This window comes from Hemicordylus capensis, chromosome 8 (genome assembly GCF_027244095.1).
Source record: "Hemicordylus capensis ecotype Gifberg chromosome 8, rHemCap1.1.pri, whole genome shotgun sequence".
NCBI classification, from domain to species: Eukaryota; Metazoa; Chordata; class Lepidosauria; order Squamata; family Cordylidae; genus Hemicordylus; species Hemicordylus capensis.
In genome coordinates this window covers 26,916,230-26,930,527 of record NC_069664.1, presented here as the reverse complement: position 1 = coordinate 26,930,527, position 14,298 = coordinate 26,916,230, and the positions used below count along the sequence as shown (strand labels likewise).

The 14,298-nt window shown below is 43.6% G+C and overlaps 1 long non-coding RNA gene across 2 annotated transcripts; it reads left to right on the top strand.

Annotated features, from left to right (window-relative positions):
* Nucleotides 1–1,097: 1,097 nt before the first annotated feature.
* Nucleotides 1,098–6,606, top strand: LOC128333509 (uncharacterized). Of its 2 annotated transcripts, XR_008310956.1 has the most exons (5): nucleotides 1,098–1,471; nucleotides 2,091–2,196; nucleotides 2,946–3,208; nucleotides 3,531–3,652; nucleotides 6,033–6,606. It is a non-coding gene; the product is annotated as an uncharacterized LOC128333509 (long non-coding RNA). The 2 variants fall into 2 exon arrangements; XR_008310955.1 differs by lacking the exon at nucleotides 2,091–2,196.
* Nucleotides 6,607–14,298: the final 7,692 nt, after the last annotated feature.

The window sequence follows — 14,298 nt, the reverse complement described above, 5'->3', positions numbered from 1 at the left end:
AAGGCCTTGATTTTTATTTATTTTTTATTTTTAAGTATTTGTTCAATTACGATAACAACTTTTAAATAATGCTTCCAAATAACTTACCTCTGGCAAAATGCAAGGGCACTTTAGAGTCCATCGGAACAAAACATCAATATGCATTTGCCATTAACAGGCTGGGGTTGTGCTGAAGCTCTCACAACCCGGTAAGGTAGGCGAGGCAGAGAGATACATGACTGGCCCAGAGTCACCCAGTGAGTTTCATGGTTGAGTGGGGATTCAAACTCAGTTCTTCCTGGTCCTAGTCTAACATTCTAACCACTAAGCTATGCTGGCCTCATTTCATCTTCACAGTGACCCTGCAAGGTAGGGTGTTTGTGAAGAAACGTGACTTGTAAGGCCATCCAGAGCTGCATTCAAACTTGGATCTCTCACAGTCAAGACAACAATGGGCTACCATGTGACTCTTATGTGAGCCAGGGCCTGCAATGGTTTCAGGGCACATGATATGGAGTTGGCATGAAGTTCAGTAGGTCTGTTCTGACTGGTGCCTGGGTGAGAAACTGCCTGGGAATCCTATGTACTCTGCTTTGAGTTCTTTAGTGGAGAAAAGGCTATGTGTAATGTGTGTATATGTGTATATATATACACACACACATGCGCGCTATGGAGTAAGCCTCATTGAGCATGGTAGGACCCTCCTCCACAATCAGACTTCATATCTAAATGCTCCTATGTTGGGGATCAAACACTAGGGACAGCTTCAGATGCAGGGCTAATATCACCTTTAACAAATGCGAGCCTGTGCATGTTTACCTGAAACTAAGTCCCTGTGTTCAGTGGGTCTTACTCACAGGTAAGTGTGCATAAGATTGCAGCCTCAATCTGGAATGCATAAGACTGCTGTTAGAGTGGGAGGGGATCATATTAAAACTGAATATTCATTCCAGGTGTACCTTTTAAAATTAATTTACAGATGTTGGGAATGCCAAACGTGCTGAAGTGAGACTTTGTCAACTAATTAAGAATGTTTACTTAACTGCTCAACTGCCTTTTAACAGATGAATTAATTGATTTTGTTTCAATAAATGTTTAATAAAGATTACCAACCCATACAGGAGGCTTCTTGAGACATTGAAGGAAGTTTGAGATGACTTACAATTCAACAACAAAAAGCTACCACCATAGTTGGAGGGGAAGACCATTTCTGCTCTTTTCTTTTTTTAATTCCTTATTACAGCAACACACTGGAATCAAATTAATCTCAAGAAACACAGAGGCTAATGACCAATCACTTAGTTGAGACATTTCTGGATGAAAAAATGCAGCCCTAGTCTCCGGTTCCAGGCCAAGCCAGTTTCTCCATGAGTATTCTGGAGTGACCATGGACAGCTCCAAGAGCCAAAGCCTCAGCCAGAGTAAAGCAGAGTGAAATACGTCCACAAAAGAATCAGAAATGTTGTTGCAAAATTCTGATTTTGTTCCCAAGGTATTTTGCATGTTTCAGACACTATCTATAATATGTATGGCTTTTGTAAAAATATGACCTTATAATAGATGTTCTCTTGCCCATGGGTAGATATAATATCAATTTGAAATTTTGCTTATGGCTAAAGGTAAAGTGTGCCGTCGAGTCAGTGTCGACTCCTGGCACCCACAGAGCCCTGTGGTTGTCTTTGGTAGAATACAGGAGGGGTTGACCATTGCCTCCTCCCGCGCAGTATGAGATGACACCTTTTAGCATCTTCTTGTATTGCTGCTGGCTGCCCGATATTGCTGTCTGGGAAACATACCAGTGGGAATTTGAACCGGCAACCTCTGGCTTGATAATCAAGTCATTTCCCTGCTGTGCCATTAGGTGGTTTACTTATGGCTACAGTCACTGAAAAAGTGGTAACATGCCCAATTTCATTACCCTTGCAATTGCCTCATGGGAAGTTCCATTATTTATTGCTTCCACTGCCAGAACTTTACTTAAACAAAAATATGTAACCTTGAGCCAATTAGATGGTCAATCTCCATCCGGTTTCCTCTGTAGAAGACTAGCTGACCACTTCTTTCTTTCTATGTAACAAATACAGAACCCAATGATAGGTCCTGTTTTGCAGAAATGGACAATTTTTTGAAAGTACTGGAAAGGAAACAGTGGACAGGATTTAGCCAAAGGATCTATATAGGCAGAAAAGGAATGAGAAGTATTAACAAGCAGTTCTGGTAAGAACTAATCCACCTACATTCTATGCAGCCACCATCTTGGATCAGGTGCATGACATCCGTACAAATCACACTGTTCAGGTGCCCCTATGTGGCACAACATCTGTACCAAAGTTGGTGCAAATTGGTGCAGTCATTGCAAAGTTGTTGGGGACAAACGCATACATGGACAGACACAGACAGCAAGGCTGTCTCATAAGGACACTTTCCATGCGGAAAACAGGCTAAAACCTTGCAGCTGTCTTGTTCCTAAAGATTTTCATGGGAGTGTGGGGAAAGACACACAAAATAAAGGGGGAATGAGGTCCACTTCCCTTGCTTTTCCTTGACATGATTCACCCCAGATCACATGGTTAACATATAAGAAGTGCCAATCTTGGAATTAATTAGGCACTCATAATAAAACAGATGCTGCTATTGTGAAAATGATGTAGCAAAAGTATTGGCTTTGGAAGCTCTTGATTCAAGCCAGGCTAAGCAGAGTATGAGGCTAATTGGGTTCTTGCTGTTAATTTTTCACCCCTAAATGAACAAGAAAGAACGCAAATAATAGAGGCACGTCTGTTTCAGCTTACAAACAGGCCAGATGTTTTCCGATTTGTTAAATGAGCAATTGGATCCATGGGGATCTTCACTGGAGATTTTGCTTTTTTAAAAAAAAAAGTTGTTAAAAATGACATTGTCCCGTCATGTGATTACTTCACTTCGGCAGCCATCCGTTGTCACAAACTCTTCTTGTTTTCTTGCAGGGAACAAATCCTCATGCAAAGGAATGGTCACTCGCTTTCTCTAAGATTGGCATCTTAGGCGATGGCCTAGGTCTACCTAATGGAGAGGGCAGCCCTAGTCTTTGTTGACATGGAAGAGAGTGGTTGGGCGGAACTATTTTGCTGGTCTCCCTTCCATTCAAAATTCTTTTCAAATTGTGGCCAGGTACCATGAATGGGCAAGATCTACGGCCTTTGCAGATGCATTCAAGTGTTCTTCAACCTACACAGGATCTATATGCAAGGTACACATATCTGCAGATGACTGAAATGCCTTGAAATCATTGTTTTTCCTGACAAGGATGTAATATGGCCATCCAGCTATATCATACCCAATATTTGAGCCTTCATTAAAACATTTAGACTGATACATGATAAGAAGAGAAGCTTGGGGTGCTGATGTAAAGGGTGGGGGGTGGGAATCAAACAACTTCAGTCCTGCCATTTAAGGTGTGCCCATGGGTCTATACATCCAAGGTAATTCACAGCTTATTTAACACTCACAACCACAATCAAAATAAAGCCATTCCAATCTTTTAAAAGCTTCTTTCCTTCCTTCCTTTGCAGCTCACTAAAAATATCCATTGCTGACAGATGCAAGCTATCAATAAGGAATTTAAAAACTCAGTATGAAAAGTGGTACGGATAGAGGTCTTGATCAACATCTCAAATAGGATTTTACTCAGCAGGTACTGACTAGTTTATAGTGGTAATTGTAAAGGGCATTTTACATGGAATCAATTAAATGAAAATCTTTTAAACCCTTTTTAAAAGGGACTTTTTAAAGTTAACAGGTGATTTTAATTGGAACCATGGGAGTTGCATCTTTTTTTCTTTTTTTGAAGCATTCAATATGGGGACAAAAATCAATACATTTCCATCAGTGGCAGAACTCCCAGCGTTCTTGCAAACCAAACGCTGGAAACTTAACAAATACTATGAAGTGTGTGCTCTGTTTTGTTGTTGTTGTTGTTATTTTATTCATGATCCCCTAATAAGTAATTAAATATAATTGTTGTGAGAACCCTAGATAGTAGATACCGTGGAAGAGAAAAGAGAATGTTTCACTAACTTGCCACTATGGATACTGAGCATATTTCAGGGGGAGACGGAAGGCACAGTCTAGTCATGAAACTAACTTATCAAAGGCACAACTCCCCCATCCCGCCCGCCCCCCCCCACACACACCAAAAAACAGGGCTGCACAAATTTGGCCTTCCAGCTGTTTTGGGACTACAACTCCCACCATCCCCAGCCACAGTAGCCAATAGAGAGGGATAATGGCAGTTGTAGTCCGACATCTGCAGGAGGGCTGAAGATGTGTAGCCCTGCTGCAAAAGCAAACTGTATGCCGCTTGAACCTAAGAACATCCTTCTCCCGAGCTAGATGCAAAACTCTGCTTCTTGACAACATTCAGACTGCCAAACTGATCCTTTCATCAACCAAACAAGCGTGGTGCATGCCCTCTCTCTCCAGTATCCACCAACCACTAAGAGCTACTGTGTCTGGCAAGCCCCTTTACTAGCAAACTGTACAAAAGTCTGGAGAAGTCCATTTTGCATGTCTAAAGAAAAGGCTTGCAACACTGGAGAAGCAATATCTCGGGACCCATTACAAATACAAATATTTATATACCGCTTTTCAGCAGAAGTTTCCAAAGCGGTTTACATAGATATAAATAAATACATAAAAGATAGCTCCCTGTCCCCAAAGGGCTCACAATCTAAAAAAGCAACATCAGAGAGACACCAGCAACAGCCACTGGAGGGATGCTGTCCTGGGGATGGATAGGGTCAGTTGCTCTCCCCCTGCTCAATAAAGAGCATTGCCACTTTGAAAAGGTGCTTCTTGAACTCCTGTCCCTGGAAACTGTCAGTCATTCTGAGACTGCCAGACTGAACTGACCTCGATGTTGGCCTCCAGGGTAGCCATCCACTTGATCAATAGTGATAACACGGGGCGGGGGGGGGGGGTTGCCTTGTTATCGGTTTTATGTGCACAATGACTCAGACAGTTCTTTATGAGAATTGATCTGCCTTGAGGACTTCTTCTTTATCATTTCATTTAAGTGGCATAAACAACTAGCCTAGATATTTGCACTGCGGTGATCATGGAATCCCAGGACTTCTGCTGAATTCTGAGGACATGGGCTGTTTTTTTTTGTTTTTGTTTTTAAAGTGAGCAAGTGTCCCATCCTCATGACTGTGATGGAGGGGAACCCCAGTTAGAGCCTGCAAAGGGCTTAGAAACTAGAGGTTATGCCCTGGGCGTCATCTTGTTAATGCATGAGTTCCCAACCTTGGGTCCTCGGCTGTGGAGTACAACTCCCATCACCCCCAGTCACAATGACCAAAGCCAATTAATCCCATACCCCAGTTCCCTGCTCTTAGGATCTTTCATCCATATTCGGTGACTTCCCATTGAATGCTAAACCTCTTTCTCCAGTTGAAACACAACCTTTCAACTTCTGAAAACAGGAAAGGCTCACTTCTGCTCACTTATTTTATGTTTGCTTGCTTGCTTGCTTATTTATTTATTTATTTATTTGAGGTAGACTCTCTATGCTTCTGGATTAGTGCTAACACATCAAAGCAATAATCATATGGAGACTTGCTCTTCCTCCTCATTGTTCAGATAGAGAAACTGAGGCACAGACTGCCACTCGCCACCCCCCCCTCCTCTCCCACTAAATCCAGGACTTCCAGACTCCATGTTTGGTAGGGGACTCTATTTCCATCCCCGGAATTGTGACATGCCTCTGCTACACACTAAGTGATTAGGACGTTGTGCGTACGAGTCCAGCCCGATATTGGAGAGTAAGTGCTTTGCGTTGGGTTTGTTTGTTTATTTATTTATTTCCCTTCTCTTTCTGTCTGCGCCTTTGACAAGCTAGACAAATAGGCTTTTAAATTAGGAAGTGATTTGGAATATAAGTGAGTGCATTTAAGCTGATAAGAGACGGAAAGATCCTAATGGCTGAAATATTTGTCATCTCACAAATAAACTGAGCGTATCAGGAGCCACTAATATAACTAATTTTGACCAACTCCTTGGCTGCTGTGTGATAGAAAATGAGGTCAGCGCGGGTTGAAGCAACAGAAAATGAGCATCTGTCAGAAGGCGGCGGAGAATACTGATAAAGGAGTCTACAGAACCGCATTACCGCCCCGGGAAAAAACCAGGAACCAGGTTGTTAAAATTAGGACCGAGCCTTTCCAAAGTGTCCAGGGTTTTAAAAACATCAAGGTGGAAATGAATACCTTGGCTTTCAAACAAAGCTTGAATACCAATGCAGTCCAAGTAAGGTCTCACCTTGCTTGCCACCCGGAGACAATGAACTGCACAACGTTCGGCTTGACACACCTGGATATTGAGGACAATGGAAATTTCCTGGGTTTACCCAGCTAGGAATGCAGACCTCGTTCGCTCCAGGATGTAAATATTTATTAGAAACATCATTCATTATCTTGCACTTTCATATCCTGTTTGGGCTGCTGCTTTGCTTTGAGTCGGCTGCCTTTGAAGAAATCAAGTTGGTTTCTTAAATTAGCCGCCCTGATTTGGACTTAATTGATTAATGGAATAATGTAAACTATTTTTGGTATTTCAGTACATGAGTTATTGTGATCACATTTAACGATGACGCCCACTAAGCCATTTCATTAAAACCACACGAGATGTGTCATTGCAATCTCATCTCTCTCTTTTCAAAACAAACAAACAAATACAGGGTTCCCCATCTGGATCAGGACCATGGCATGGGGAGGCGGTTTAACCCTTTCCTCTTGCACTGTGATTCCAATGAAAAGCTCCCCACAAAGCTACTAATTGTCCAAAGAGAGAAGCCATTCTCAAAAATCACAGACAGCAAAGTCCCTGCGAATATCAGCTTCCCTCCTAGGGCAAAGGGCAGCTTTAGGGGAGCAGGATGGCAGTGTAAGGGTTAACAGACCCCTCCCTGCCCCCATGGTCCCAATCTGGATCAGCCGCCACCTCGCGCGCACCAGGGCTACTGGTATTTTTAAAAAAAGAAGACGACGACAGCAATCTCATTGTGTGCAGTTTGGTCCTAAAGTCTTGTTCTCACGAATGAATGGAAATCTCTCTCTGGGCTGTCCCGCTTAAGACTGCAATTAAGGATTCGCCTAATTGCTCTCCCAGATGAAAATATTCCCTCCACCTTGAGAACCAGCATGTCAGGGGGAAGGGAGTGAGACCAGTCTTCTTCCTGGTTCTGAAACCATCCCCAAAATATCTGCAACAGACAAAATGGGAACAAAAGAGGGGCGGTGGTGTATCAGGGACAGGAACAAGAACATATGGCTGTCCCTGGTATATGGGACCAATGGAGCATATGGGATAGGCAAGTGAGATGTGAAGCAAGAGGCCAGGGAATGCAGGGAATGGTGAGTCCAAACATCTAGCGCAGTGGTTCCCAAGCTGGGTTCCTCCAGATTTCCTACAGCTGCTCCATCCCCAGCCATAATACGTTGTAGCTAGGGATTCTGGGAGTAGTAGTTTAGCAACATCTGAGGAACCCAGGTTGGGAACCACTGATCTAGAGGGTAGCCATGTCAGTTTTTTGCAGCCATTTTTTTTTAAAAAAGAAAGTCTTCTGGTACCTTAGATTTATTGTGGCATGATATTTTATTGACTGTTATTACTTTATTGACTATTTATCCACGTCAGGAGATGCTGTATCCTCAGCCGGCAGATATATCTATATGTACCCATAACTACAGAGAATGTAAACAGTGGGGCCCAAAGGCCATGAAATGCAAAAGTGACATTTCTAGGCAAAGCTCAAATGCACACCAAATGTTAAGCAAAGTGATCATTTCCAACAGCAGTAACTGGCAATAGCACAACCTCCCTGTCTCTGTGGTGCCATGACACATGAATTGGGAAAGCACCACAGTCTTGTTTGAGTCCTAAATGAATATGAGTGAACATGGATAATCTAGACCAAAGAGAAACATTCTGGGCCCAAAATTCCAATATAAATAGCGTCAAAGAGGAAGATGAAAAGAGAATGGGAATTCTAGGATGTTTAGGGGTATAGGGGTGGGAAGTGAATACATAGAGTATTTGGTTTTGCTTTGGGGCTGGTCGCTACCTTGGAGAGAAGAACCTACCTGTACTTTGGACAGTCGCTGTACTTCTGCTGATTGCCTCTCCCCTCCAAGCCAACCCTGTGCAGAACTTTCTCCCTTTTTTCAGGGATGAGGAGAGCTGGTCTTGTGGTAGCAAGCACGAATTGTCCCCTTTGCTAAGCAGGGTCCACCCTGGTTTGCATTTGAATGGGAGACTACATGTGAGCGCAAGGGTTGGGGCTGCTCTGGGAAGAGCATCTGCCTGCTTGCATGCAGAAGGTTCAAAGTTCCCTCTCCAGACAGAGCTGCGAGAGACTCCTGCCTGCAACGTTGGAGAAGCCACTGCCAGTCTGTGTAGACAATACTGAGCTAGATGGACCAAGGGTCTGACTCGGGAGAAGGCAGCTTCCTATGTTCCTAAGCAACAATGACTTTCCAAGCATCTGACAGTTTCTGAGAATAAGATCCACCCAGATTAACGATAAAATGTATTACATTTCCTAAACAGAGCAATAGAAGGGTTCATATTTGATAACCATTAAGCCGCTTAATGAAATAATTATAAGTCAGACTCCTGAGCCCCGAGCGATCGATAGCCATGAGCTCTGAAGCAACCACGCACTCCGAGTTCCGCTGTTTGCACAGTGCTCCGCAGCAGGTAGGCCATCGGCCTGCAAATGCAATTGATGCTAAAGTTGCATTAAAACATTTCCATCGAGGGCAATCGTAGATTAAAGGCTACCAAGGCACTGCAGTTTGCCAGTCAATATTCTTTATTTGCTGCATCCACCCACCCCCGCTCAACTCCCCCTCCAAGCTTCACCTCCCCTCCTGCACGCTATTAGCACAAGTCAATTTGCTGTCAACGGGCAGCCGAGTCAAAGACACATTAATGCACGCTCACAAAAGCCGTGCGCATGGCATTATCACTTCACTCGCTTTCAAATTACGCTCTAACGCCAACTCTGGGTAGCTTGTGACTTCTTAGCACAATATGCGATTTGTTGCTACTGGGCTTAATATTTCATGTCTAAAGATTTCATCAGATATTTGATGGCAGAAATAAACTACTGCCCGCGGGGAAATCACTTTGAATAACAGAATTAGGTATTGTTGGGAAATCAATCAAGAATGAGTGGGGACACGGAAAGTAAGGAACATATTTTTCCCCCTCCGCGTTCCTGAGTACCCATTTGTCTGCTAATTAAAGGCCTTATTATTAATAAATCATACTTAAGCAGCAGAAATTAGAAATCAACCTCTTGCCTCTCTCGAGGATTGGGAAGAGTCAACACATCTTTAAAAAAAATCACAACACTCACTAAACTACTATAGGTACAAACAGTTTCAAGCCAGCAATTCACTTCCAACATTTTACATAGCGTAGCAGGCTATGGTGCAATTATGTATGAAATCTTGAGGATTTGGACAGCATTCCTTTTAACTTTAGCATCATTATACTCTACACTTGCTTTGTAATTTCTCCTGTTGACTGTAATAAGGGAAGCAATCTTCCTTCCTTTTCTTTGAATGAATGAATGAATGAATAAAAAATCCATAGGGGTTGAAGCTGGCAATCTGAACTTCATGAAAAGTTTACATGTTATTCTTGGTCTGGGTTTCAAGGGGAGCCAGCGGTTCTGAGCACAGCCATATCCTCGTCCGATAAGGCCAAAGGCCATTGTGGTTGGGGATGCTGGGAGTTGTAGTCCAACAACATCTGTGGACTTGACTTTGAGAACTCAGGATTTGCATGAACCTGTCCAGTTATTAAAATAATCCGAGGCCCTTCTCTGGATGTTCCTACCATTAGATGTGGCTGAGAAAGGTCTTTTTGGTTGTAGCACCGTTTATGGAATGCCATCTCCAAGAAAGTGTACCTGGAGAGCTTTCTTTTTTAATCCAGGCATTTAAAAATATGTATTGCTGGGTTTAGTAGCAGATTTTATTGTTTCCTGCCCTGTTATTTTAGTTTTGTCCTTTTGTATTATTTTTTGAAGTGCTGTTTTGTCTTGAAAAGCTGCTTGGGAAGTTTTAAAAAATGAAAAGTGGGGTAAATACACTTTAATAAAATAAATAAAGATGTCAAATCCCATTTTACAGATGGAGGGGCTGAGGCTGAGGGTTGATGAGAATTCCAAGCTCACCCAAATCTGTTCATGCTGCTCTGGGATTTTCTGAACCTCTGTCTCCCTGGAGCCATTGGAAATGTCCTCAGCCCATCAAAATATTCCAAACCGGTGAAAAACACATTGACCATCCCTGAGCTGAGTTGTTCTTCCATTCACTAGCATAGCGGGAGGCTAGACTAGTTTGTGTTCTGCAAAATGGAAAGCAGGAAACTACCATTATGCATTTAAGGTTTCTGTTCTCCCCCCGCCCTCTTCAATTAAGATTTAATTGTACACGAGAATTATCCAGTCAACAGTCAGGGCCAATTTACGATGCTATTTTGCTGCAGCCTTTTGTCCTCTCTTGAGCTGTCCAGTTGGATGCTGTTACGCCTTTAATCTAAAATTAATGGCCATAATCCTAATATGGAGGAAGGAAGCGGGGTTGGGGGGTGGGTGGCGTGGACAAGCAGTGCCACCACTATGGGGAAAATCTGGCGGTTGCTCCAAAGTGCCTGTAAAGCACAAAAGGGGGGAAGTCTGTCTTGATTTGTGCATTGTTCAGAGTTTCATGAAGATTATTATGCAACGAACGGGGTCGAAATGGCTCCAGATCAAACAGGCGGTCCTATCCTTAAGGCGCCCGGCTGGTGTTATCCTCCTGAAAGGGAGCGGACACCATGGTGGAAGAGCGGATTGAAGACTGGGGTCCAAGTCTAAGAGACTTTCCAGTCAGACATGATCAAATAACTTCTCGACCCTAGAATAAAAAGGAATTAGCTTCTTGCCCTCTTCAATCAGGCAGTAATTGAAGCCCGTGAGACAAAGGGCGCACTCTCTTGGCCTGCCAAGCTAAGATGGGGAGGGGATTAATTGGCTAGTTCTTGCAGAGAAGGTGGGGTGATGGGGAGAATGATGATATTCTACAGGCTCCATCAGATTTGTTTCTCTTAGGTTCATTTCACATACTTGCGAGTTAATTCACACACGATGGTGAACGTGAGCCAGCGTTGACATGCATGCATTTTTTGTGTGAATGCCATGTTCCGTTTAGAAGACAACATACCTGGCTATTGGGCTCCTCGAAAACATGAGGTACAGATGGCATGTACTGCCCTATGCCCATTGAACGTAATGTGTGAAGGGTTGTATTGCATACAGATCGATAAGTCGTGTGTGCACAGATTGTACATAAGTCAAATGTAATGTCTGAATAGCCATTACGGTCAGCAGCAAACCCAGCTCGAACAAAGGCTTGGTTCTGATAGCCAACCTGCATTTGGGCAATACCAGGCTGCAAGGGCAGGTGTGTGGACGTATATGCAACCCTGTGAGTGTAGCTCCCTGTGGGAGCACGAGGACAGACGGGGTTTTGGACCGTTGGGACGACCATAGTGTGAATGTGAGGGGAAGAGCTTTTCCTGTGGAAAGTGCTGGACTGAGGAAATGACAGGGAATGGGAAGAAAGCAGCTAAATCCTGGAGTGAGAGGCAGAGGCACTCTTACCCCTGGACTTTGGGACTGAAGTTCAGGGCCTCCACACACCCCTGGGGCCCCCCACAATCTTCTTTAGCCTGTCCTGGGTGGTGTGGTCACTGCACCACTGGCCCACACTGGGCTGGGCACCCAAGTGTGATTGTGACCTGCGTCCAGTGCTTTAGAGAAAGAAGAGGGAGTGGGGAAAGGGAGATGTGAAGTTGCATGTTGAAATGTTTCTGCTGATGCATATTTGCATAATATACCTGTTATACATTTTTACATTCTTGTGAGTTCAGTTGCTGTTTGTGCCCTCAAGAACCCATGTGTTAACAATACTGCCTGTGTCACGGTGTGTGTGAGATTTGAACGAGGCGAGTTCCTGATTTGCAACTTAGTCTCTTACACATTGACTTGACGGTACTCTACCTTTACACCATGCATGACTTCTGCGTGTTTGCAAATGCCGGCTTGTTACATCCACACAATAGCCTGGTTCAACTTCACACAACCAGTCGAGTCTAGGTTTAATATGGGTTATCAACATTCAGCACAGTCATTCAAACCTAGTTTTAAGGTGGGCTGCTATCAATGTGATTGTGTGATCCTGTGCCAAGGTGGTTTGTGGCCCAAGATAAATCTGGGGCCCCCATCTTGGTGCAGGGTTCACACTATCATGCTAATGTTGGTAACCCATATTAAACCTAGACTGGAATGGTTGTGTGAATCAGGCCAGTGTGTCATAAGTGTATATGTAACAAAAAGACTCATGAGCAGGTGTACCCATCTTCCTGCCCATCATAGCTCCATCAATAGAATCATCCCCACTTTATGGCTGGAAAACAGAGGTCATGAGCTACTAAACTTGCTTCCAATAATGGTGCCACTAGAGTTTTAGTGTGTGCAGCGTTTTCCATTTGCAGTGTGCCTTGAACTCTCCACTTGCATCTGCTCACACAAGTCTGTGAGGTTGGCCATGATTTTCATTTTAGCAGAGAGCCAAGGAGAGAGGGGTCAGCCCAAGGCCATATCAGATGTCCACACCACAAAGATAACTTGAGCATAGGAATCCCAGGTGGAACACTCCCATCAGCTCAACCATCAAGCATAATTATAGCATTTGTATCTTGTAAAGCTTTTCTTGTTCCCTACAAAAAGATCAGAACCAGCAACAGGAGATTTCCATGATTAGGATGGCAGAAGGGCTCATTTTAATCCCCCTTCAAAAGCATCTCTTTTTAAGATTAACAACTGCTGACATCTGGTGGACAAACACATCTTGGCTGGTAAGAACTCGTTAAGTCTTTTGAGCTACATGGAGCCTTGACGCCACTTTTCCTGGGACACGAAATATCTATGGGGCAAGCTGTAGCTCAATGGTAGAGCACTGCTTTGCCTCCAAAAAGGTTCAACCTTGTTACAGGGTCAATTAGCAGGTGATGGAACAGACCACTACCTGAAAGCCTGGAGATGCCAGTCAGAGTAGATAGCACTAGGCTAGATGGACCAAGAGTCCGACTCTGTACAAGGCATCTTTATGTGGGTTCAGATACTCAGCAGTGGGGTTAATGATCAGGCACAACTTCTTAGCGTAGGTCACACATTTCTCTAAAATACTTTATCCTTCCATGAGCTGATGGTTAGGGACCACAACTGCAAACACCCCATTTTGAAGACTAGGCTCTTTATACCAATTACACTGCATAGGCAGTATAAAGATATAATTAACAGATTTCCTGGGGCCTAGATTTTTGCAGACAGAGCTTATGCTACAATTAGCCCTGTCAAGTCTTTGTGGTGCCACAAGGCCAATGTTGCTGCAGAATTAACAGCTGCTCTGGAATTTGCATGGATGAGGAAGCTTATACATCTACTTGCCTACTTAGCAGGCAGGGCTTGACCTGAAATTCACAGGCCAAGGACAGTGCTGTTCTGTACCTCTTGCACCTTTTACAGGATTATTTTTATGCCAAATCAAGCTGTAGAAACAGCCTCATCTGCTGGTGGAATGTTTATAGCTTACACTGGTGCAGGATTTCAGAGCTTGTGCTGTCTTAGGAAAGAGTAGTTAGCAATCAACTGATCTGGGTCACTGTTGATTTCCAGAACCATGTTTAAGCACACTAAACCTAGGGCCCAAAAGCTTAATTAGCTGTATGTGCTGCAAGGAAGATAGGGATTTTACTCACATATACCATGTCCCTCTCATGGAGGCATGGATCAACTAGGCCTCCCTTCTCAATGAGCAAAAGGAAATTTGTGCCAAGGAAGGGCTTTCATGTTAAGAGCCCTTATGAGCACAGGCTAAGCCACCCAAGATGGATTTTACTTTCTTCTTTGACCAGAAGGAAGGTTTAAGTGGATCTTCCAGCATCTTTCTTGTGGGATACGAATGGCAGACCATTTATGAGGGCTGGAAGGCAGAAATTACAAGTCTTTAGGTGAATGGCAAAACCTGGGTTAACAGAATGCAGAGGTGCAAAATCATTTCCAGTGGAAAGCTACTTGGACCCACATTTTTGGATGCCTGCCTAGCATATGAAGGATTGCTAGATTCCAGAGACCATTTTAAGTGCATTTCTCCCTATAAATAATGCTGCTCCAGTAAAATCCACCAGGTAACGCTTCTGGAGTGTAGCAACTTGTAGCACATC